This window comes from Cervus canadensis, chromosome 13, assembly GCF_019320065.1.
Source record: "Cervus canadensis isolate Bull #8, Minnesota chromosome 13, ASM1932006v1, whole genome shotgun sequence".
NCBI lineage: Eukaryota > Metazoa > Chordata > Mammalia > Artiodactyla > Cervidae > Cervus > Cervus canadensis.
Window position 1 is genome coordinate 23,156,849 of NC_057398.1, and position 25,456 is coordinate 23,182,304.

Below are 25,456 nucleotides of genomic sequence, written 5' to 3' on the forward strand. Positions count from 1 at the left end.
ATATGTGAGTTGTGTTAATGAATGACTCTGCCTATATCTAGTCGAGAAATAATAATATTGATAAAATAGAAGCTGAATTGAAGGTATCAAAGTGAATGAACTAAACTGAAGAGGATTTCGCCAACACTTATCATGACTTTTGACTTAGTTGATTCAAAAGAGATTGTATTCCTTCTAAGAGTGACATCACCACCTCACAGATAGGATGGGAAATAGAGTCAAAGGGTAGAAGTAAAAAGGAGAGGGAGTTTAATTCCATGGAAGCAGAGATTTTCCTAACATCAGAGCTATCTGCCAATAAAATAGCCTGCAAATTTGGGACAGTTCAGTTGCTCAGTGTGTCTGATTCTTTGCCATCCCATGAACCACAGCACGCCAGGCCTCCCTATCCATCACCAACTCCCAGAGTTTACCCAAACTCATGTCCATTGAATCAGTGATGCCATCCAACCATCTCATCCTCTGTCATCCCCTTCTCCTCCTGCCCTCAATCTTTCCCAGCATCAGGGCCTTTTCCAATGAGTCAGCTCTTTGCATCAGGTGGCCAAAGTATTGGAGTTTCAACTTCAGCATCAGTCCTTCCAATGAACATCCAGGACTGATCTCCTTTAGAATTTGGGACAGCCACTATCCAAACTACCCTGTCCTAAGGATCTGCAATGCTTCTATTTGGTGAGAAGCTAATTTGAATCAGAGGAAGAAAAGTACCTGGTATTCAAGTCACCTCCAACAGTTCCCCACCCTGGGCACTGGTGATCTCTTGATGACCACTATTTTTCCCAGTGATGCAGCTCAGAATCCATCCCAGCTCCACTCTCCAGGCAAACACTGCCCTGCTGATATTCTGGAGGACTCTCCAGAGATGAAACCTTTCTGGCCTTCCAGAGCTAAATGATCTTTCCTCTGACTCTAAAGTTCCATGGAGTCATCCAGAGAAGGTTCATTCTTTCAGGAGCAACTTGGATGATCAAGCCTACACCTTAGTCAAAGGTCTGCTCCTTCCTCCCCCGGTGCTACTTGATTTTTAAGTAGTCTATTTAGGTGCCTGTAAATGAAATCCTGGAAGCTCAGTGTCCACTTTGGAGAAGGCTCAGAGGGTTTTGTTGGAAGCATGTCCTTGAAGGCATAATCATCCGGCTATGGATTGTGGTTACAAGACCTTCTAGAACTAACACCCCAAAAAGATGTCCTTTTCATTATGGAGGACTGGAATGCATAAGTAGGAAGTCAAGAAATACCTGGAGTAACAGGCAAGTTTGGCCTTGGAGTACAGAATGAAGCAGGACTAAGGCTAATAGAGTTTTGCCAAGAGAATGCACTGGTCATAGCAAACACCCACTTCCACAACACAAGAGAAGACTCTACACATGGACATCACTAGATTGTCAATACTGAAATCAGATTGATTATATTCTTTGCAGCCAAAGATGGAGAAGCTGTATACAGTCAACAAAAATAAGACTAGGAGCTGACTGTGGCTCAGATCATGAACTCCTTAATGCCAAATTCAGATTTAAATTGAAGAAAGTTGGGAAAACCACTAGAACTTTCAGATATGACCTAAATCTAATTCCTTATGATTATACAGTGGAAGTGAGAAATAGACTCAAGGGATTAGATCTGATAGACAGAGTGCCTGAAGAGCTATAGACAGAGGTTCGTAACATTGTACAGGAGGCAGGGATCAAGACCATCCCCAAGAAAAAGAAACGCAAAAACACAAAATGGCTGTCTGAGGAGGCCTTACAAATAGCTGTGAGGAGAAGCGAAAAGCAAAGGAGAAAAGGAAAGATATACCCATTTGAATGCAGAGTTCCAAAGAATAGCAGGGAGAGATAAGAAAGCCTTCCTCAGTGATCAATGCAAAGAAATAGAGGAAAACAATAGAATGGGAAAGTCTAGAGATCTCTTCAAGAAAATTAGAGATACCAAGGGAACATTTCATGCAAGGATGGGCTCAATAAACGGCAGAGATGGTATGGACCTAACAGAAGCAGAAGATATTAGGAGGAGGTGGCAAGAATACACCGAGGAACTATACAAAAGGGATCTTCATGATCTGGATGATCACGATGGTGTGATCACTCACCTGGTGCCAGACATCCTGAAATGTGAAGTCAAGTGGGCCTTAGAAAGCATCACTGTGAACAAAGCTAGTGGAGGTGAAGAATTCCAGCTGAGCTATTTCAAATCCTGAAAGGTGATGCTGTGAAAGTGCTGCACTCAATATACCAGCAAATCTGGAAAACTCAGCAGTGGCCACAGGACTGGAAAAGGCTAGTTTTCATTCCAATCCCAAAGAAAGGCAATGCCAAAGAATGCTCAAACTACCACACAATTACACTCATGTCACACACTAGCAAAGTAATGCTCAAAATTCTGCAAGCCAGGCTTCAACAGTACATGAACCGTGAACTTCCAGATATTCAATCTGGATTTAGAAAAGGCAGAGGAACCAGAGATCAAATTGCCAACATCTGCTGAATCATCAAAAAAGCAAGAGAATTCCAGAAAAGCATCTAATTCTGCTTTATTGACTATGTCAAAGCGTTTGACTGTGTGGATCACAACAAACTGTGAAAAATTCTTAAAGAGATGGTAGTACCAGACCTGCCTCTTGAGAAATCTGTATGCAGGTTAGGAAGCAACAGTTAGAACTATACATGGAACAACAAACTGGTTCCAAATTGGGAAAGGAGTATGTCAAGGCTGTATATTGTTACCCTGCTTATTTAACTTATATGCAGAGTACATCATGAGAAACTCTGGGCTGGATGAAGCCAGAGCTGGAATCAAGATTGTCCGGAGAAACATCAGTAACCTCAGATATGCAGATGACATCACCCTTATGGCAGAAAGCGAAGAAGAACTAAAGAGCCTCTTGATTATAGTGAAAGAGGAGAGTGAAAAAAATTGGCTTTAAATTCAACATTCAGAAAAATAAGATCATGGCATCCAGTCCCATCACTTCATGGCAAATAGATGGGGAAACAATGGGAACAGTGACAGACTTTAATTTTGGGGCTCCAAAATCACTGCAGATGGTGATTGCAGCCATGATATTAAAAGACTCTTACTCCTTGGAAGAAAAGCTATGACCAACCTAGACAGCATATTAAAAAGCAGAGACATTACTTTGCCAACAAAGGTTTGTCTAGTCAAGGCTATGGTTTTTCCAGTAGTCACGTGTGGATGTTAGAGTTGGACTATAAAGAAAACTGAGTGCTGAAGAATTGACGCTTTTGAACTGTGGTGTTGGAGGAGACTCTTGAGTGTCCCTTGGACTGCAAGATCCAACCAGTCCATCCTAAAGGAAATCAGTCCTGAATATTCATTGGAAGGACTGATGCTGAAGCTGAGACTCCAATACCTTGGTCACCTGATGCGAAGAACTGACTCACTGAAAAAGACCCTGATACTAGGAAAGATTGAGGGCAGGAGGAGAAGGGGAAGACAGATGATGAGATGGCTGGATGGCATCACTGACTCAATGGACATGAATTTGAGTAAACTCCGGAAGTTGGTGAGGGACAGGGAAGCCTGGCATGCTGCAGTCCATAGGGTCACAAAGAGTCGGACATGACTGAGCAACTGAACTGAACTGATGGACTGTGGGATGATGCATGGGGACTGTGTAGGGGGCAGGGAGTGACTGGTCTAAATTTTGCAGAGGGTATCTCTTTATTTTTTTAATTAAATTAAAAAATAATTTTTGACTGTGCAGCACAACTTGTGGTACTTTAATTCCCCAACCAAGAATTGAACCCAGGCCCCTGGCAGTGAGAGCACTGTCTTAACCACTGGACCACTAGGGAATTCACCCTGATGAAAGAAATTGAGAAGTTGCTGACACAGAAGCTTCCCACTTGCAAGAAGTGTTCCTGCTCTATTGGTTGTGGTTCGAACCTGAGAAAATGGCTGTTATTCATTCATTTCCTTAAAGAGCACTTACTTATTGAAAGTTTCTGTGCTAGCTTTGTGATAGGGACAGAGAATTTGCCCTTGAGGATTTGAGAGTTCAGAGTGAGAACAACACAAATGAAGAAACTTATGATGAGAGGTGACTTCTGTGCCTAGCAAGGCGCTGAGTGTCCCGGACATGAAGAACATGGGAGGGGCTCAGGTTTAGGGGGGATGATTTAGGGGGGGTGAGAGATTTTCTAGAGGAAGTGTCAAGCATTTGTCATAATCAGATCATCTAAGCCTGTAACCACAGCCACCTTTAAACATCTCGGAAGGGATTTGCTACATAAAACACATAGCTGGATATATAACCCTTCTGTAGAATTTTGACCTTAAATATTTGCTACTTCCTTGCAAAGCTATGAGAATGAATGAAAGAAAACTAATGAAGTAAAGAGAACTCTCTGAAGAGGAAAAAAATAACAATAAATAACAGTTTTCTTTAGAAACCCACATTATACCTCCAAGTTTTTTGAAATGGAGATGTGGCAATTGAGATGGAAAGGGAAACACAAGTTCCTTATTTTAAAGCCATAAATGTATTTCTTCTCTCCCCTGTTTCTGTTTCAGGTGGCCGTATCATCATTACTGCACAGAGCAGGTCTCTTTGGGCATTAGGATTAAAGACTGTGTGGAAAACAGAAAACGCCGAGGACACCATCACTTAAGGTACCGTTTTCTGTAAACCTTTAACCATCCATCATTGCAATGGCCAGTCTGAGGCTTTCAGTTGGGACTGCATATTCCCAGGATTGGAGACTTCTTGTCACTGCAATAACAGCCTGAGAGACAGACTTCCTGCCATGAGGTGGTCAAGAGCACCAGCTCCCCGGGGCTGTATGCTACCTCAGAAAAAGCTGGAGAAACTGGGCACCAAGGTTTTGACATCTTATAAAATATTTCAGAAATGCATTTCAAAACATAGTTGGTCATAAGTGTGTGACTGCGCTCAGCCCCTCCAAGAGGCTAGACTTGCTCCCCAACCCAGCCATGCATGCTCTGAGCCTGCAGGAACCAGTGCTAAATTATTCACCAGCCTGACTCTAACATTTCTGGAGTTCCAAAACCACTAATAAAGTATTATGAAAGAATATCCATCTCTTTATCTCTATCCATAACTATTTATATAGCTAGAGGAAAAATCTGTCATTTTATTTCTTTTAATTTAAAAGCTTTCCTAATTCCTTTTTCATACCACATATATATGTCTAAAGAATTTTCAGGTTGAAATAATAACCTCTAAAAAATGGTCCATGGGAGAAGGCTCTCAGGATTCACAGAGTTGACAGGCACGATGAATATTTCGCTCCTTTAATAACTTTTCTTGGCACTCAGACTTGGTACACCGAACTGGGAACTTTCCAAAGAGGGATGGCTCTTTTTTTTATTATACAAAACAGTGACAATATACCCACCCACCTTCTCTTCTCTATTCGTTCACAAAACTGCTAAGGTTTGTTCAGGAAAAACTCAGAGCCATAAACATGCAGGGTTAAACTCAGTTTTTCCTGGGTCCAGGGAGAGTCAAGCCGTAGCTGGGTGTGAGGTCCAGCTAAGTGTCATGGTTCCAGGCAGAGGAGTTGGATCCTGCTGGACCCTGAGGGTGGGACTTCTCAGAAGTCTATGGGAAGCAGTATCCAGAGGTAGTTCTCAGAAGCACCGGCTGCTCTGTTGATTAAATCTGAAAGCCATCTCCTGACACAGAGGCCAGTCTGTCTCTGCCAAGACTTGTCACATGCATATGATTTTAAAAATATTTATTTATTCATTTATTTGGCTGCATTGGGTCTTGTTGCAGCACGCAGGATTTTCATTGCAGCACCCAGGCTTCTCCCTAGTTGTGGTGTGTGGGCTCAGTGGTACCCGGGGGCTTAGTTGTCCCATGGCATGTGGGCATGTGGGATGTTAAGTCCCTGAACAGGGATTGAATCTGAGTCCCCTGCATTGGAAGGCAGATTTCTTAAATCACTGGACCACCAGGGAAGTCCCCCATTTATATGACTGACCTCACAGGAGAGCATGGATTGTCCAGATTAGCCCCCTCCCCCATGTACTTCCAAATTGCTGCTCACCAGCACGGTTTGGTATTGGAATTGCAGAAGTTACCAAACAGGAAGGTCAGTTGGAACAGAGGTGCCTTCACCAGGCTGGTGTGAACTGTCTTACTCAGCCTGCAGCCGCCCCACCTTCATTCCCCATGCATTTGAAAGCAGCTTATTTTAAAAGCTGATTAGATGAGCCCTTAATAACATTAGAATTTAAATGGCCCCAGATAGGCTTTCAGCTTCTTGCCAAATTGAGATAAATGTGATATTTGGGGAGCTGAGCTCCCAGCTTCATGACAGCTCCCGACCACAGTCAGGATTTGAAGAACCACATTCTCCCACATTTTCCTGTAACCTGATCCTGGCATTGTATGCATCTATGAGGACTCTTTCATCTCTAAAGGTCTAGGATTCTGTGTGCAGATGCATGTCCATGATAATGCATTTTCAAGGAAAATGTTTAGGGACTTGTTAGGGATTTGTGCTGTGATTAGTCACTCAGTTGTGTCTGACTGTGTGACCCTATGGACTGGAGCCCGCCAGGCTCCTCTCTCCATGGGGATTCTCCAGGCCAGAAGAATACTGGAGTGAGTTGCCCTGCCCTCTTCCATGGGATCTTCCCAACCCAGGGATTGAACCCAGGTCTCCCACATTGCAGGTGGATTCTTTACCGTCTGAGCCACCAGGAAAGCCCAAGAATACTAGAATAGGCAGCCTATCCCTTCTCCAGGGGATCTTTCTGACCCGGGAATTGAACCAGGGTCTCCTGCATTGCAGGCAGATTAATTACCAGCTGAGTTACCAGGGAAGCCCCAAGTTAGGGACTAGGCACTGAATTATAAGGATGGGATTATAATCTATGTGCGATGATTTATGGGAAAACTCTCTGTACTCCCACACTTTGATAGCTTCCAATTCCAGGTAACAAAGTTTTATTGAGCAACTACTATTTGGCCATTTAATTCAATATTGATGTTAATACCTGACTTTCTGCTGAGACTAATATAAAATGGTCAGAGGTATAAATGTTTCTTCTTGGTTCACATGTTCGGCCCCCCCATAACTCTCTTAGGTGGGTTTAGCGTTGGGAAGGATATGATTGCCATCCAATTTAACACTCCTCTGTAAGTTTTAGAAAAGGTTAAAAACAGAATGGGAGCGGGTGGAGTGGGAATCCAACCCAAGGTGAACTGGAACAGATGGCTCTGTGTTGAGATAATTGTATTCTTCTTTTTTTAAAAAAAAAAAATTATTTATTTAGGTGGCTGTGCAGGGTCTTAATTGTGGCAGTTGGGATCTTTTTTTTCTTTCTTTCTTTTTAGTTGCGGCATGCAGGATCTTTAGTTGCGACATGTGAGCTCTTAGTTCCCTGAGCAGGGATCAAACCCTGAGCTCCCTGCACTGGGAGCATGGAGTCCCTGCCACTGGACCACTAGGGAAGTCCTGAGATAAATGTATTCTTACAGACAGATAAACAGCAACTGAGTTGTCTTCTCCCAGTCATCTTTCCCCAACCAAACCAGGCCCATGGGTGGCCTTAGGATGAAAGTTGAAGGCTCTTAAAATCACAGCTTGCACTTTTGATGGAGGGAGTCAACCCAGAAGTGCCCTGAATGTAAGCTCCCTTCTGCTCTTATGTCCTTTCTGAAGAAGCTAAACCTTGAGCTTAAACCTTGCCTTTGCATTCCAGTGGGAAAAAACCTTCTTCCATGTTTCCCTGAGGGCGTCCCTGGTGGTGCTGGTGGTAAAAAAGCCACCTGCCAATGCAGGACACATAAGAGTTGTGGGTTTGATCCCTGAGTTGGGAAGATCCCCTGGAGGAAGGCATGGCAACCCACTCTAGTATTCTTGCCTGGAGAATCCCTTGGACAGATGAGCCTGGTGGGCTATAGTCCATGGGGTTGCAAAGAGTTGGACATGACTGAAGTGACTTAGCAGGCACACATGTGTGTTTCCAAAGTGAAGCTAAGAATTTCAAAGTGGGTGAACCCTTCTCCAGCTCAGGTCCTAAGAATCCCAAACTCGCCCAGCCTTTAGGGGCCACGAGGGAGTTTCAGGAGGAAAAGACCTGTAATCCATGTAAACTGTGGCTTAAGTAGATTCAAACAGAAACTACAATTTGAACACAAATGGCTGCTCTAGCTGCCTTGTCAAAATGGAGATGAAGAGGAGCAGCTAAGCAGGGCTCCAGGCATGTATTTCTCTCCTAAACCTTGGATAAGCCTCGGGCAGGACAGAGCTCACCTGGGCTTCCATGCTGCTCTGCACAGGGGAGGGCGGAGTGTTGTGTCAGAGGTGTCTCTGCTGAGCCTCCAACTTCAGTCCTGCTCCAGAGCAAACTAAGCACCCTATCCGACGGTGATAAACTTTCATAAAGAACATAGTATCTAAGAGGCCACTGCTCATTAATATACTTTGAATATTTGTGTTTTCTCTCAAAGTTTTGCAGTTTACGTGGGCAAAATGTACTGATGTTGGGTGTGTCCACTTGCCATTTACCCTCCAGCTCACCTCTCCTTTTGCTAAGGCTGCTGTTGTTCCGTTGTTAAGTCATGTCCAGCTCTTTGCGACCCCGTGGACTGCAGCACACCAGGCTTCCCTGTCCTTCATCATCTCCCAGAGTCTGCCCAAACTCATGTCCACCGTGTCAGTGATGCCATGAATCATCTCATCCTCTGCCGCCCCTTCTCTTCTTGCCCTCAATCTTTCCCAGCATCAAGGTCTTTTCCAATGAGTCAGCTCTTCCCATCACATGGCCAAAATATTGGAGCACCAGCCTCAGCATCAGTCCTCCCAATGAATATTCAGGGTTGATATCCTTTAGGACTGACTGGTTTGATCTCCTTAGTGTCCAGGGGACTCTCAAGAGTCTTCTCCAGCACCACAGTTCAAAAGCATCAATTCTTCAGCACTTAGTCTTCTTTATGGTCCAACTCTCGCATCCATACATGTGGACCCATGTTAATCCTGGGGCCACATAAAAAGAGCATCGCTTGCTTTTGCTCCTCTCCTTCCTAGAAGGCCTCTACAAGTCATCCTCCCTGACTTGCTTTGTCCTGTGTCTCTGGACAGAGTGTCCTTGCTCCTTGCCAAGACTAACTCTTCCATAGAACCCTTAGTCCCCTTCCACCACCTCCTTCAGAGCCTTCATCCAGTCATTGCCTCAATCACATTTCCTCTCGCTTTCTGCAAGTTTTTCCCATTCTGCTTATAAACCAGACTTGGTCTGCAGTCACACCAGCAAACAAAGACAGCTTTTCCTTGATTTCATGATTATCTTTTTCTTTTATCCCAGACTCTGTGAAAAAAATGTTCTACTTTCATGTCTCACCATACTGTCACTCTTTAATCTCATGGAAACTGGTGCATCCTACCCCCCTCCCCATGCAACAGATTCAAGAGAATTCAGTAAATGATCTTGGAGCACATACTATGTGTCACTCCCAGTCCGGATCCTGACCACAAGGAGGACACACTCTTACGAGGCAGGCAAACAGGCCATCCCTCCCTGCCAAATTACAAAGTGTGTAGGAGTGCTGGGTACCACAGTCAGGCGGGATGGGAATGATCAGCCGTGTCTTGGGGGCAGGCAGTAGCAAAGAACATGCCATAGCAGCTCTCTAGACAGATGAGGAACCCAGGCAGGGAGAAGAGAAAATGAGAAAACTGGGGGACCATCCGGATAGAAGGAGTACCATGGGCAAGGTGACTGAAGCCATTGAGGCAGCACGACAAGTAGACAGCAGCCAGACATGCTCTGTGTTGAGGCTACAGAGCGTGACAGACACTTAGTCTTAGATGCAAGATCCTGAGAAACTGTAACTCTTTCTTGTGGACCATGCTGGGGTGGAAGCCAGGGAGTGAGGTAGTACTCAGACTGCCTTTCAGGAAGATCACTGGAAGCAGCAATTAGAAGGGGAAAATCAGACATGAAGGTGCTCTCATCATCCAGAGAAGCAGGAGAGAGACCTGAACTTAAAGAGTGGCCCTGGGGACGGAGGAGAGATGCTAGCACAAAGTCCTCCATCCTCCACGAATCCTGTTTTGGATCCGCCCAAACAGATGGTCGCCCTTCCTGCTTGAAACCCTCAGGGCACCTACTTGCTTTTCTTATTGTCCACACTCAACTTGTGCTATAGTCATCTGTGTATTTCTCTGCTTTCCTTACCAAATTGTGCCTTTGTCTCCCCTTCCTCAAATTACGCTACCTTGCCCAGAATAAGTGCTGAAGAAAAGGTTATTTAGTTTAATTGAATTTTCAAGAGCTTCAAACCATGAATAATTGAGGAATCAGCCATGTATAAGTGCTCATCATTTACATAATTGTATAAACAAGCTGATAATTTTTTTCCTCATTATTTTTATTATCCCAGAATGCCCACTGTCTTCTTAGTTCTCTGGATTTTTAGGGATATAGTAAACAAGTGTTCTCTAACACACATGTGGCAGAGGTGCCACCCGGCCCTCACCTCCCCGGGCAAGGGAAGCAGTTGAAAGGAGGGAACAGATGATTGCACTGATTGGGTATCAAAGCCATGTACAAATATTGTGAAATATGCTATCTGAAGAGACAGAGAATTGCAGAGCACACTGCATGAAGGGACTTGCACAGAATCCCGAAGGTCAATGAGCAGATACGAATTGATTAAGCAAAGTACTTACTGAAATTGCTTTCCAACATACTGATGAGAATTGATCCTAAGCAGGACCCATATTTATAGTGAAAAACACTTATGTAAAGTTACCCTTTGGTATGTCATCAAAGACACATTTAAATGGTTCAGATTTCTCCCCAAATGAAAGCATCAACAGTACTGTTAACAGCTATGTTGTTGGAAGTTAACCAGCACTTATGATTTTGTGATTGAATTTTTTATGTTATGGATCCGATTGGCCCCATAACAGCTTTTGCTGTTATAACCCAGAGATTAGCTCCTCTTTCTTGCCATCTCACATCAAACCAAAGGATTCAGACTGGCCCAGAGTTAGTCCTATCAGGTGTGGTATCCAGGTGGTCACTCAGTAAATTCCTGGTTCCTAGGAGGACTTCCCTGGTGACTCAGCAGTAAAGAATCTGCCTGCAGTGCAGGAGACATGGGTTCGATTCCTGGGTCAGGAAGATCCCCTAGAGGAGGGCATGGCAACCTACTCCAGTATTCTTGCTTGGAGAATCCCATGGACAGAGGAGCCTGGTGGGCTACGGTCCAGGAGGGTCACAAAGAGTTGGACACAACTGGAGTGACTGAGCACAGAGCACACAGAGCTCCTAGAAAACTAGGAATCAGAAATCTCCTAAACCTGGGTGCATCCAACATCCTTACACAGCGGTGCAGGCGTCACCAGCCTGGGGCACCTAGGCAGCTGGGAAAAACAGAAGTGGAATGCTGTGGCTAAAAGGACAAGCCAGGAAGATAAGCATAAAAGAGAAAGGGTCAGAAGACCCAGTTAGTGATTTTTTACTGAGAAATCTGTGTATGTCAAGTATAAAAATATGCACAAGGGCCACACAAAAGCACCTATATGGAATCCTGCCCTCAAGCTCTTTGGGATTGAGTCAGGAAGATAGCTCTAAACTCAGAAAACCAGTGAAACATCAAGGCACAACAATATAAGCCAGTACTAAATAGAACACCCTGGCATCGACTGTGTTAGTTACTGAGAACCAAGACAGAATGAGTGTCACAGGGCTCAGGGAAGTGGAGATGGCCAAAGAAGACGTCATAGAAGAGGTAGTGGGCTTTGGACTGTCTTTTTAAGCAAATTTTACCCTTTTTTTTTTTTTTGGCTGTACTGGGTTTTCTTTGCTGTGTGTGGGCTCATACATCTCACTATCAGAAAAAACAAACAGTCCAATCAAAAAATGAGCAGAAGACCTAAACAGACATTTCTCCAAAGAAGACATACAGATGGCCAATAAACACATGAAAAACTGCTCAACATCACTCATTGTTAGAGAAATCCAAATTAAAACTACAATGAGGTATCACCTCACAGCAGTCCCAATGGCCATCACCAAAAAATCTACCAACAATAAATGCAGGAGAGGGTGTGGAGAAAAGAGAACCCTCTTGCACTGTTGGTGGGAATGTAAACTGGGCTTTTCTCTAATTGCAGTGAATGTAAGCTGCTCTCTAGTTGTGGTGCTTGGCCTTCTCATTCTGGTGCTTCTCCAGCTCAGAGCACAGGCTCTGGGGCACAGGCTCAGTAGTTGTGGCTCATAGGATTAGTTGTCCCAAGTCATGTGGAATCTTCTTGGACCAGGGATTGAACCAACGTCCCCTGCATTGGCAGGTAGATTCTATCCACTGTACCACCAGGGAGGTCCTTAAGTTTAGTCTTAAGTAAAGGTGGTTCAAAGCCAGGAGTCAAAATGAACGTGACTCCTTGGACTATGGGAAAAAGTCAGATCAAGAGAAGAGGGAAAAATAGAACAGGAGAAGGAAATATTGCTGCTGCTGGTGACGGCAGAGCTATCACGGTTGCCTCACATCTCTCTGGGTACCTGTGCCAACCTTTGGATTGCCTTGGCCAAAGACCAACAATTTAGAGGCAGAACACGTTTCTGTAATCCCAGACGTCTCTATAGAATTGGATGAGATCCAGCCAATTTTTGTTGTCTCTGTAATCACAAAGTGAAGCATCTTTTTCCCTGTGTTTGCTTGAGAGGACTGTTGTTTACACGGAAAGCCTCGCACACTTCAGACTGATCCTTGACAACTGAATTCTCGCATTACTAACAATAGGGTGTAAAGAACCCACCGAAACTTCATGAGAGACAAGATGGCTTCATTAGCTGAAGGTTCCAGTAGGCTCTGAGAAATAGAGAGCTTGGTAAATTAAGTATAATTTATTGGATGCATTTCAAGTGGGTTTGAGAGAGAGAGCAGAAATTGCCCACAACATATATTTTAACTGGCACTGTGAAATCTTCTTGCCCTGAAAATCACTCCCCAACCCTACCTTCACCCCATCTCAGATTTTAAGAACATAAAATGAAATATAAAATCCTCAATTCTGCCATGTGTCTGAAATTCTACCATCTAAGATAGAGTCTTATTAAGGCACTACATTTCTCAAATGTCCCTTCTGAAAGGCATGTGTCCCAAGGCATGTGTTCTATCTAAAAGTCACTAGAGGAGGAAAGTACAGAGCAGAGAAGGAGAAATGATGGCGGGAGAAGATGAAAAAATAATTTTAGAACACAGGGCCCTGCTAGGAAAGGCGGGATTGAGGACGGTATCCCGTGCAAGCAGCAGATGGTCTGGCTAGCTGATGAGCAGAGGAGGGGTAGAGAATTGAGCCAGAAGGAGAGAGACAGAGGGAAAATCATGATGGAACAAAGCTAGAATCAAACTTTGTCTCCTTCATGGTGTGGCCTGGAGAAGCCCATGCTGATTAGAGAGTTCCCACGCAAAAGATGGGCACATCCAGGTGCCATCTATGAACCCTCAGCATTGCTTAGGAAATCAAAGAGGAGGGAGACAGACAGGAGCACAAGACTAGCAGTCAGGGCAGCTTGGGAGGCCATGTCGCTGAACCTATGTGTGTGCAGCTAAGTCTAGTTGAGCCACAGCAAAACCGCAACAAGTCTTTCATTAAGCACAGAGAAGAAAATGTCTAGAGATCACTCCGCTTGTAGAACAACTGTGGCCGTGGGCCAAGGGAGTGCCACCCTCCCTAGCTGAGTCAGCAGACAACAGCAAAGCTGGGAAATGATTAAAGAACCATGATGCTGAAACTCTGCAAGGACTCTGATGATCTGGTACCAGAAACACAGACCCATCAAATGTTCAGTCTAGGACTTTAGAGATTATTCTAATCTAAGCCTCCTCTTCTGGTGAGGAGAAAATGGAGCCCTGAAAAGAGTTAAAATTTGTGGAGTGTTTTCTATCTGCTAAGTGCTGTTTTGATTACTTTCTAGACATTAACTCATTTACTCCTAATAAATAGGTATTGTTACTAACAGCCAGTAATAATAGGCATTGTTGTTGTTATTTATGCTGAGTTGCTCAGTTGTGTCCAACTCTTGGTGACACCATGGACAGCATGCCAGGCTTCCCTGTCCTTCATCATCTCCTGGAGTTTGCTCAGACTCATGTCCAGTGAGCTGATGATACCATCCAACCATCTCATCCTCTGTCACCCGCTTCTCCTCCTGCCCTCAATCTTTCCCAGCATTGAGGACTTTTCCAGTGAGCCAGCTCTTGGCATCATGCAGTCAAAGGATTGGAGCTTCAGTTTCAGCATCAGTCCTTCCAATGAGTATTCAGGGTTGATTTCCTTTAACATTGACTGGTTTGATCTACTTGCTGTCCAAGGGACTCTCAAGAGTCTTCTCTAGCACCACAGTTCTTGAAGTATTGTTGTTAACTCCATTCTACAAATAAGGAAATTGAGGTACAGAAAAGCTATATTGAGTTGCCCAGGGTCAAACAATAAGGCTTCCTTGGTAGCTAGGATGGTAAAGAATCTGCCTGCAGTGCGGGAGACCTGTGTTTGATCTCTGGGTTGGAAAGATCCCCTAGAAAAAGAAGTGGCAACCCACTCCAGTATTTCTGCCTGGAGAATTTCATGGACAGCCAGGCTATAGTCCATGGGGTCACAGAGTTGGACAGGACTGAGAGATTAACACACACACAAGGTCAAACAACTTAGTAAGTGGCAGACTAAGGGTTTGAACCCAGGGAGTCTGAATCCAGAGTTCCTCCACATAAGCACTACCCTGAAAGATGTGTCTGAAATCACACAGCAAGACACCAGGAAGGAAAAGCCACCTTTTGTCATTCAAACCTTGGCACATTCAGGCAAGACTGTAAGCATCACTTGTGCAGTGATGGATGACTACCAGAGAGAGGCTACACAGACTCGGTAATTTCTTGAGGGGCTGAGGGCTGTTCTGGAAGGGGCGCAGGGCATTGTGGTGGAGTGACCTATCTCTCCACGATCAAGCGGAGGTAACAGAGTTGTAATGGAGCTACTGCCACTGAAGCCATGATGATTACTGAGATAATGGCCAGATCTGGAAGAGCAAATGTAGCTGTTCTCAAAGAGGGGGAGCTTGAGGTAATGAAACCATAAGGAGTGTATTGATGAGGTTTTGATAGTGATCAATGCGACAGCAATAGACTCTGGGTATAAAGATAAAAGAAGAGCCCTTCGATCAACTACGCTCTCTTGAATGCTAACTCTGCCCAGCTGCTGTGTGCTCTGGAAAGGAAATGAGGCCTAGTCCACTGTGAGCTTCCCATTGAATGGATAAAACAAAAGTAAACAACTTGACTCCCCCCGAATACACACACTGGGATATCAGAAATGCAATATGCCTGGCTGCTCATGTTAATAGTGCCTTGAACTACTTTGAAGAAGAAATCGGTAGTTAGGATGCGTGGAGTCAGAGAGGCAACTGTAGTCTGTAGCTCTACCACCCTGAATGTGCCCGATCTCATCTGATCTCAGAAGCTAAGCAGGGTCGGGCCTGGTTAGTACTTGGATGGGAGAAAGCAATGTAACAGAGGGCTGAACAGATGAGATGTTGGTGTCTCTTTCAGAGGAGGATTATTATCATTTGGCAATTCCCGAAAGAGAAATGAGGATGGAGCTGTGATGTGAGCTGTAAATAAGAGGAACAAAGGCACTAGTGAGATCGCCATGGAAAAGGAGCAGATCTTTTGTGTTTAACATTATCACAGGTGATCTGATGGAGGAAAGGAAGGGGCTTCTAACATGTGTAGCAATGTTGGAGTGTCTAGTATGTAATAGCTTTTTCAAAGGTGGCCCAGGGTCTTGCATTGCAGAAGGGTGGAGAAAGACATAGAAATTGTTATGGGGACAATTATGGTTGTAACCGAGGTAATAATAAAGATAATGGACCTGTAATTGAAAAGCTGGTGGCTGTAAAGGAGAAGGTGAGGGCAACCGAAATGTGGAGGGGGTGATAAGGCAGGTAATGGTGGTGATGGGAAAGGTAATGCAGTTATAATGTAGATGATGCTAAAAGGTAATGGAGTTGTAATGAGGTGATGACTACAGAGTGGGGAGGGGGAGAAGATGATCATCTTAATGGAAGCAAGAGGGACAATGTGAGAATTGTATGCAGAGCATTCATCACGACAGCTGGAGGGAGCTGTGGGTGACCAGGGACGTAATGAACAGCTACACCCAAAGTTCTCATTATAGTAGGAGTTCTAATGGGCCCTGGAATAGGATAATGATGCTAATGGAAAAGATGATGATGGCCAGGAAAATCAGGAGCCTTGTGATGGTATTTAAAATGATCTATTTAGTGAGAGAGACCAGAGGAGGAAGCAGGGTGGGACTCAGGGTGGCCCGGGGTACACATATGTACCTATGAGTCCTAGACTGAGGTTACTGAGGGCTGTTCACTAGACATGTCCCTGTGGATTATTTGGCTTTAGGGCAGCTGCTCCTGCTTGTACAAGGCATTTGTCGTGTGTGAAGCAAGTTCAGGATGAACAGATATAGCTGCAGCAACAATTCCAGCTTGCAGTCTAAATTTTGTTCTTAAATTAGGCATGCCAGGACCCTAGCTCGGGTATAGTATTTCTGTGAGCAGATGTGTAAACAAAATGTCTGGGAAGTGCATGAGTTTGCAGCAGAAGTGAATGTATACAGAAGATTACTTATTTCTTTTTTTACATTTGTAGCCATAGATGCTGCTTCCAAGTGGGGAAGTGGGAAATTAATCCTCTGGGCTCACTGTTTAACTTTAGGGACCTTTAGTTGGGAGGAGAGTCTAAAGTCACTTGTACTGATATTCTGACCAGGAAGGTCCTGACATGGGCTCTGTGAAGGAACCTGGGAACTGGCATTCACAAAGGCCTCCCAATGCTGCTATTATTTCTGCATCAAGCTGCCTAGAGATGTACGCAGAATGCAGACAGTGTACCTGAAAACAAGCAGATGGTCCCAGACCCATTAGGGATTAAGGCACCTGGCCAAGACGTGGAGCCCCCGAGCAGAGCAGAGACAGCCACGTGGACACCTCGTCTGTACAAGGAGACCCACAGACACGGGTTCTTCTGCTCCGCCTCTGGTACCCACTCGACTCAGCCTGGGATCTCACCAGAAGTAGAAGTCCCACAGGTCCCTAGATAGACCTCTGCTTTCTAGAATATTCTCTGTTCATGAAATGGGTCCTCTTATGACATCCCTGCCCTCACCAGTCAGCTTAGCAAAGTGACTCCAAGGGTCCCAAGGTGGAGGCCAGCAGGGCAGGTCTCTGAAGGGCTTCGGATGGAAGCTGAAGCCCCTTCCCAGGCCTTGCCCAGTTCTCTGCTTTGACCCAGGGCCTGCATGCGCAGAACTGCAGTGGGGTTCCCTCCAAGGAACCGTGGGTGTGGAGGGTGCAAGTCTGGGCTCTAGTGGCCAGGGCTGCGGGGCCAGGGCACGAAGTGCTCACGGCAGAGGGCATTCGGCTTCCCATTCAACCCCCCAGCCTCCAACTTCCTTCAGCCTGGAAGGTCAGAAGGGAGGGGGCGGGGGAGGGCGGGGAGAGGGGAGGGACCACCTCTCTGACCAACTGCATCCAAACCACTGGGAATCTCCTGCCACCTCATGAGGAATCACTTCTGTTCGTGAGGGTGGAGCCTGAGAGTCTGTACTGTAAAAACTCGCCCAGGAAGTCTCCCATGTGTCTGGTGTAGGCACCCTTATGTCAGCCAGCAGACCTTATATTGAGAAGGTTAGGTAAGAGGTGGGGAAAGCCTATTTCATGGGTGGAGGCCAAACCATTCTTATCAGTACACTTGTCCTAACAGTGGGATTTGAGTAGCACTTAGTAGCCTTTTCTTCTCAATAGAAAATTATCCTCCACCTGCCCGCCCCTCTACCTGCACATGTACCTGTCCCTCAATGAACAGTCACATAAATGACTTATGCAGTGTCCCAGCGAAGGACTCCTAGAATGGCACTGTGGTGAGGGGCAGCACTGAGCCACCGAGACCCAATTTCCTCTAGAATAGAAGGAATAAAGCGGGGCTTCCCTGGTAAACGGCTTCCCTGGGGCTTCCCAGGTAAACGATCTGCCCGCGATGCAGATGTGGGTTCAATCCCTGGGTTGGGAAGATTCCCTTGGAGAAGGGAATAGCCACCCACTCCAGTATTCTTGCCTGGAGAATTCCACAGACAGAGGAGCCTGGTGGATTACCTTCTGAAGAGTCATACACAACTGAGAGATTAACACTTTCACTTCAGAAGGAATAAAGCAGCACAGAAACTGAAGTATCTGTGAGGGGAGCAGAAGGAAAGAGAAAGGAAAATGTCTGGAAAACATGTTTCCAGTACCTCTAGTTATGGGAATAAATGTGGATCTAGGGATGAGGGTTGGCACCACCATGCTGTCTTTTGAAGGTCTGCCCTGACCAACCCTCGGTGGACCATTTCATTCTTCAGGATTCTCTGGGATTAAAAAGCATCAATACCATGGAAATATTCAATTTATATTTGGAGAAGGACAAATTATTTCTGTCCTTAAATGGCATGTAAATTGTGTGTGTATACTTATGTCTACACTAAACCTACATTAGAAAGTGGGTATAATGAGTAAACAACGAGTGATAAAGAACATGCGTTTTTTCCCAATTACTGAACAAAACGAAATGGTATTTCACAGTAGTCCATCTCCTCATTCTTCCTGTTCCCTTTGGTTCTTAAAGAGACAAGTAACTCTTAAAGTTACTGAAATATCCTAGTACAAAGGCCACAGTTCACTTCAGAAGAGAAACTCAGGTCCTGTTAGCACCACCTTGCCTGACTCTGTCTCAGAAACCCAGAGCATCATCCCAACTCCCCTTAGGGGAATTAGTGGAATTTCACTTCTGCTAGGGCTTCCCTGGTAGCTCAGCTGATAAAGAATTCACCTGCAATGCAAGAGACCCTGGTTCAATTTCTGGGTTGGAAGATCCACTGGAGAAGGGATAGGCTACCCACTCCAGTATTCTTGGGCTTCCCTTGTGGCTCAGCTGGTAAAGAATCCACCTGCAATGCAGGAGACCTGGGTTCGATCCTTGGGTTGGGAAGATCATCTGGTGAAGGGAAATGCTACCCACTCCAGTATTCTGGCCTGGAGAATTCCATGGACTGTATAGTCCGTGGGGTCTCAAAGAGTTGGACACAACTGAGCGACTTTCACTTTCACCACTACTAGATCCACTTGGGAATAACCCAAGCGGTAGGATTGAGGCTGAGTTGGAATATGAGTTCCTGAGCCCCACGTGGCTCTTCTCCACACTTCTCTCTCTCTCTGGTCCACTTTCCTAGGGCTGCTGATCTACCACCTGAGGAATGCCTCCATCCTCCTCAAGCCCCACCTCCATCCCCCCACCATGTTGCCACTTGTCAGCTGCTAATCGTTCATTAACCTCCCAAAAGCCAGGACCTCGCCTTCGTTTGCGAAGGTGGTTCACTGGGTTCCCCTTTAATAAAATTACAACTTCAGGAAACAAATCATTTATATCAAATACAACCCCACGACTTCCTCTTATGTTAATCATTTCAGGCAGGTGCGATTAGGTAATTCAATCACTGGGCTACAGAAAATTGCCCCTGAATTAACGAGGAATGAACTCAAATTCTGAATAAGAGATTTTCTGAATAAGTGGCTCTGAATGAAAAACCAGGAGCCAAGCCTATAATCACAGCAGATGACAACAATACAAAACTGCATATTAAACGCAGTCCTAGCTTCCATCTATTCTCAGTCCACAAACTCTTTTGGAGCCAAGAGAACATATTGTGACCACCACCAACAGCCTTCCACGTTTACTGCTTTCCTAATATTTCCTTAACACTTTTTTTCAGGTGAACTGAATAAATTCTGAATTTATGAAATGCTCTCTCCCCAACTTAAAATAAACCTTAATTTTTCCCCAGAGCTAGTCTGTGCTTCAAAAGAGCATCTTTCATAGACAACAAACCAGTGGTTGCCAGTGGGGAGAGAGGAGCGGGGAAAGGCAATATAGAGGTAGGGGATTAAGAGGTATAAACTACTAGGTAGAAAGTAAGGTTCAAGGTTATATTGTGCAACACGGGGAATATAGCCCATATTTTATAATGATAAATAGAGTATAAACTTTAAAATTGTGTACCAATATATTGTCCCCCTGTAACACAAAATATCATACAGCAACTATTGTTGTTGTTTAGTCACTAAGTTGTGTCCTACTCTTTTGCAAACCCATGGACTATAGCCCACCGGGCTCCTCTCTCCATGGGATTTTCCAGGCAAGAATGCTGGAGTGGGTTGCTATTTCCTTCTCCAGAGGATCTTCCTGACTGAGGGATTGAACGTGCGTCTTCTGCACTGCCCGCGGATTCTTTACCGCTGAGCCACCAGGGGACCCCACAGCAGCTACACTTCGATTTAAAAAACGAAAAGAAAAAGAGCATCATTGTCCATAGCCCATTCAGGCGTAAGGTCATCTTCTCTGGCTTCCTCCCCGCCCCATCTGCATCCAGCCTCCCTCCCCTCCAGGACCCTCTCCTCAGAGCTACAAGGTGCTCTTCCCTAAACACAAATCTGACTACATCCTATTCCTGCATCTCATCCTCCACTCATTTTTCACCATCCTCCTCTTCTTAGCACATTACATGAGACTTGGTTATCTTTCCAGCTGCTTCTCCTATTGTTCCCTATAGGAACACATCCTGAATTCCAGCACCCAAGTTCTCATCATTTCTATGCTCTTTCATAGCACCATACTGTTTCTCCCATCAGAGTACCTCCTCCAACCTAATCCTCACCTTTTACAATTTATCTTGAATAGTGCTACCTCCTCAATCCTTCTCTGATCCAGTCCCAGACTAAGTTAAGTGCCCTTCCCCCATGCTTCCTTAGCACCCGGGAGCACAGCTCAATGAACATGGCATCACAATAATAGTTGAAAACACAAGTCTGTCTCTCCAATTAGACCTACATCTTGACTCCATAGTGTTTAACCTTGCATTTTCAAGGCAGGGCATATGGTAGATATATAATAAATATTTGGTGAATGAATAAACCAGTGATAAAATAAATGACTTCATGGCCGAACAAATGAATAAACCCAATGACACAATTTATACAAGTTCTAGAAGCCACACTTCCATTTACCAGCTCTGGGCAGAAGTGTTTGAAAAGTTTATTTTTGTAATCTGAAATTCAGTCAGTGAAGACTTGGCCCAGAACAAGTGAGTTTCCCTATGGCAAGTGATACCATCACAACTTCATCCTCCCACTTTTCAATAAATACCTGAAAAAAAGAGACTCCATGGTGTGGACAGGACGCCTCCCCGTGGCAGGACACCACTCTCAGAATAAACCACGTGGAGACCCACGTCACCTTCTTTGGGCCCAGGCTTCCAGCCCCCACAGGAAATCTCCTGGCTCTGCACTGTGCATTTGCTTTCACAGAGCTGTGGTCGCCTGGCATTTATCAAGCTGTGCTTCATCAGAGATTTAATCAGGTTTGAGTTTTTAACAACGTGCTCGTCATGCTCACTTAACTTAAAATCAAGCCTGTTCAGAGCATTAGTCAGTCCTATTCACTCAGTCTGGTAGTTCTGGCATTTAAAACTTTAGAATTTTTCATCAAGGGACACTGTATGTTTTTTTTCACCAAGCATCTCTTATAAACCTCTCAGGCTGGTTCCCTGGTTGGAATACCCCAACCTTAGGGATGAGACTGCCATGAAGGAACTATCTGTGCTTTCATTTCCTATGGATGCCTTGATGAATGACAACAGACTTGGAAGCTTAAAACAGTACATGTTTATTATCTTACGGTTCTGTTGGTCAGAAGTCTGACATGCGTTTTATTGGGCTAAAATCAAAGAGGCAGCAGAGTTGTATTCCTTTCAGAGGTTTGAGGAGAGAATCTGTTTCCTTGTCTTTTCCACCTCCTAGAGGCTGCCCACTCCCCTTGGTTCATGTTCCCTCCCTCCATCTTCTAAGGCAGCCATAGCTGGTAGAGTACTTCTCATACCATATCCCTCTGGCCTCTTCTTCAGCTTTCCTCTTCCAGTTTTACAGACCCTCATGATAATACTAGGCTCATGTTGCAAGTCCAGGATAATTTCCCTATTTTAAGGACAGTTCATCAGCAACCTTCCCTTCATCTGTAACCTTAATTTCCCTTTGCTATATGAAGTACCATATACACAGGTTCCAAGGATTCAGGCATGATATCTTTGAGGGGTGGGCTGGGGAGGGCTGTCATACTGCCTGCTACACTTATATGGCTCTGGACCTCCGGAAATTATCCTTTATATAATTGTCTGGATCCAGTGTGAACTTCCCACCAAGAGCATTGGTGTCACCTGAAAGCTTGTTAGAAATGCAGACTCACAAGCCCTATCCTAAGACCATCAGAATAATAATCTACATTTTTCACCAACTCCCAGGGGAATATATAGCTTATCTATACTGAGAGGCATCACTCCAGAAGTTCCCCATGGGGCTGAAAGAGGCACTTGGACTTGGTGTTGGACAGACAATTGGTTTTATCTGGAACCATGTATGTAATTATAGAGGAATCTTGAGGATCCCATTAAGAACTCCCCTTCCCTGTTAGAGCTCTGAACGAACAGACATAAGACATAAAAGTCGGGCCAGATGGGAGCCAAAACAGCACATTGGTAAGCCAGAATCTGGTCATAGAATTTTACCCACAGATAGAGCATTGAATCTCATAATGATGAGGAGACTTTCCCACCCCATCACAGCTACATTAGACTGGGGAGGGTCTCCCTCACCACAGCCCCTGTTGCAGGGGCAGAGCCTATGTAGGAGGATCTGCAGCAAGGAGCAGGCATCTGAGAGCATATGCTCTCTGCAGGCAGGCCAGCACCCTGAAAAAAGGAAAAGCAAGAAGCTGGTCTACACATGTCTGTTCTCTCCTTCTAAACACTCAGCATCCAGCTAGGTCACCAGTGAGTAAGGGGCTAGGGATCAGACAGAAGTGTTCCAGCCAGTAGAGCTGCCCCCACATGGAAGGAAGCATTAGAAGAGGGACTCAGTATTCCCCATAATAAATAATGCCTATGTCACAGGGTAATTGTGAGGAAAGTGCTATAGCATATGCGGTACCACATGGTACTTCACAGTTAGGTTACAAGGAGCATCATGTTATCCCAGTTTCACAACCTGATACCCCATCAGAATGGCCTAATGATCTGTTACAAAAGGTAGATTCCTGGATCTCACCCTAGAGGACCAGATTCAACAGGTATAATGTGGGGCTTGGGAGTCACAAACCTGGAATCCTGACAGCACATAAGTAAGAAAAGCTTGCAGTCACTTAGGCAGGGCTCTACCTAAACCAGAGAGAATAAGTACAGGCAAGACCCCTTTGGTTATGGGTTGCAGAAACCAACTTGAGCTGGCTTACCCAGAAGAGGGAATGTGTCTCAGGACCATGGTGTCTTATTGAACTCAAGAGAAAAAGGCCCCAGGGACTAGACACCTTCAGGCACCTGTTAGCGCTCTCTCTTCCTCGCTCATTTCTGCTTCTCTCTATGGCAAACGCCATCTTCTCTCTGTGTTTGCAAGAATATATGAGGTGAGCAGAAGACAGACTCTCCACAACTCTTGAAAGTCCTTTGTCCCTGGACACTGCAGACCAATTGGCTCTCTTTTAGTCCCAGTGCTAAATCCCTAGAAGAGAGAATCTGACTGACTCAAGTCAGGTCAGCTACCCCCACTGGGTGCAGCAGCTTGAAGTCATAGGGCCCATCTCTCCATTTTTGTAGGGATACTTTGGAGGGAGGGCAATTCTCAGACAGAAGAAGTCATTACAAGCTTGGTAGATACCCAATAGAATCTATAGAAAGCTGCTATCCCATGTCTTTTTTTTTTTTTTTTGTAGTCCCTCAGTAATCCCTCCCTCCAAATACTGGGTTAGCCAAAAGGTTTGTTCACTTTTTCCATAAGATCTTACAGGAAAAGCCTGAACAAACCTTTTGGTCAACCCAATAAAAAAATAGAAAACCTTTTTACTTTGGGTGTCTGATAATTTTTTTTATAATATTTTGAATTTATATTTAGAGTCAACCTCATTGAAATATAATATTTTGAATTTATATTTAGAGTCAACCTCACTGAAATATCAGTACTAGTGAAATTCACCAGGGCTTCCTTGTGGCTCAGATGGTAAAGAATCTCTGCCTGCAATGCAAGAGATCCAGGTTTGATCCCTGGGTTGAGAAGATCCTCTAGAGAAGGGAATGACTACCCACTCCAGTATTCTTGCCTGGAGAATTCATGGACAGAAGAGCCTGGTAGGCTACAGTCTATAGGATTACAAAGAGTCAGACACGACTGAGTGACTAACACCTTCACTTTCAACGAAATCCTCAGGATGATGACTCCCCTCTTACTGAAAATGGTTAGAGGTCTTAACTCCTTTGGAGAGGATGCTTCTCATTCTAAGTGAGTCCACTTCCCCAGATAGTTCAGAGCTCTTCCTCAAGGTCCCTTCTGGTGAAGAGGGTTCTTCTCCCAGAAGACCTTTTCTAGGAGTGACTGCCAGATCCACTTATGTTGCAATTATTGCCTATGAACATGTCTACCTACCAGACCACAAAATCTTCAGTGTCGTGATTTCATCTTCTTTATCCTCTATCTGTAGAGTCTATTACAGCGCCTGGCTCAGAGTGACTACTCAATATGTCTTTATTGACTTTAGGAATGAATGAGAGTCATCATTCTTCAAAGAGTGATATAAAATATCATGCTTAAAGAGATATCAACATATGCCAGGAAATGATGCCAGGAGACAGCTACAAAAGTCAGGTTCGCTGTGCTCTTCTGGGAGGAGAGTTCATGATCACATCAATGGGGGTTTTGAGGAAGGAAAGGGAAACCGTCAGAGAACTGTGTGAGAAGCAGGCCCAGGAGGCAGGCTGATGGCCCCACAGCTCACAAAGTAAGTTCTCGCCCAGGCCTCCTTTCCCTTAGGAGAAAGGCACCTTCTTTTCCTTCGAAGGACATGGCCTTTCTGCTCTGTGTCAGTCTGTTCAAATCCATACCCTTCACTCCAAGATGTGCTTGAGTCATGAAAACAAGAAGTGCTACTTCTCAGAAGCGCCACCTGGCAGTTGTTGTAGGGTCATCACAGGGAGGAGGGCGTAGGTACCCCTCATGAATGTTTACTTTAATTGCAGTTTAAAAAATTCTTAGACTTCAGATCCATCATTCTGCTCTGAAATCAATATTACAAGCATCAAATATCTATATCATGACAGTGTAGTTTATTCAAAAAAATGTGTTTTCCTACATGTTCTAACTTCTAAATTAATTTAAAAAAATAGCTTTGGCATGACATACATGGAAACGCGATGTAATGAAGTGGCATTTTATGAATTTAAATTGAAGCAAATATTTGTCATGCTTTATTTAAATTAATTTTCTCTGCGTGCTCTGTTTTGATAGCAGGCGAGCTTTGCCACATCAT

At 44.7% G+C, this 25,456-nt stretch overlaps 1 protein-coding gene across 1 annotated transcript in view; it reads left to right on the forward strand.

Annotated features, from left to right (window-relative positions):
* TNR (tenascin R) overlaps window positions 1-25,456 on the forward strand; it is a 462,914-nt gene that overhangs the window by 243,872 nt on the left and 193,586 nt on the right. Inside the window, exon 2 of the mRNA XM_043486081.1 lies at window positions 4,534-4,632. The gene's annotated coding sequence lies outside the window, so the exon portion shown is untranslated. The remainder of the gene's footprint in view (window positions 1-4,533; window positions 4,633-25,456) is intronic.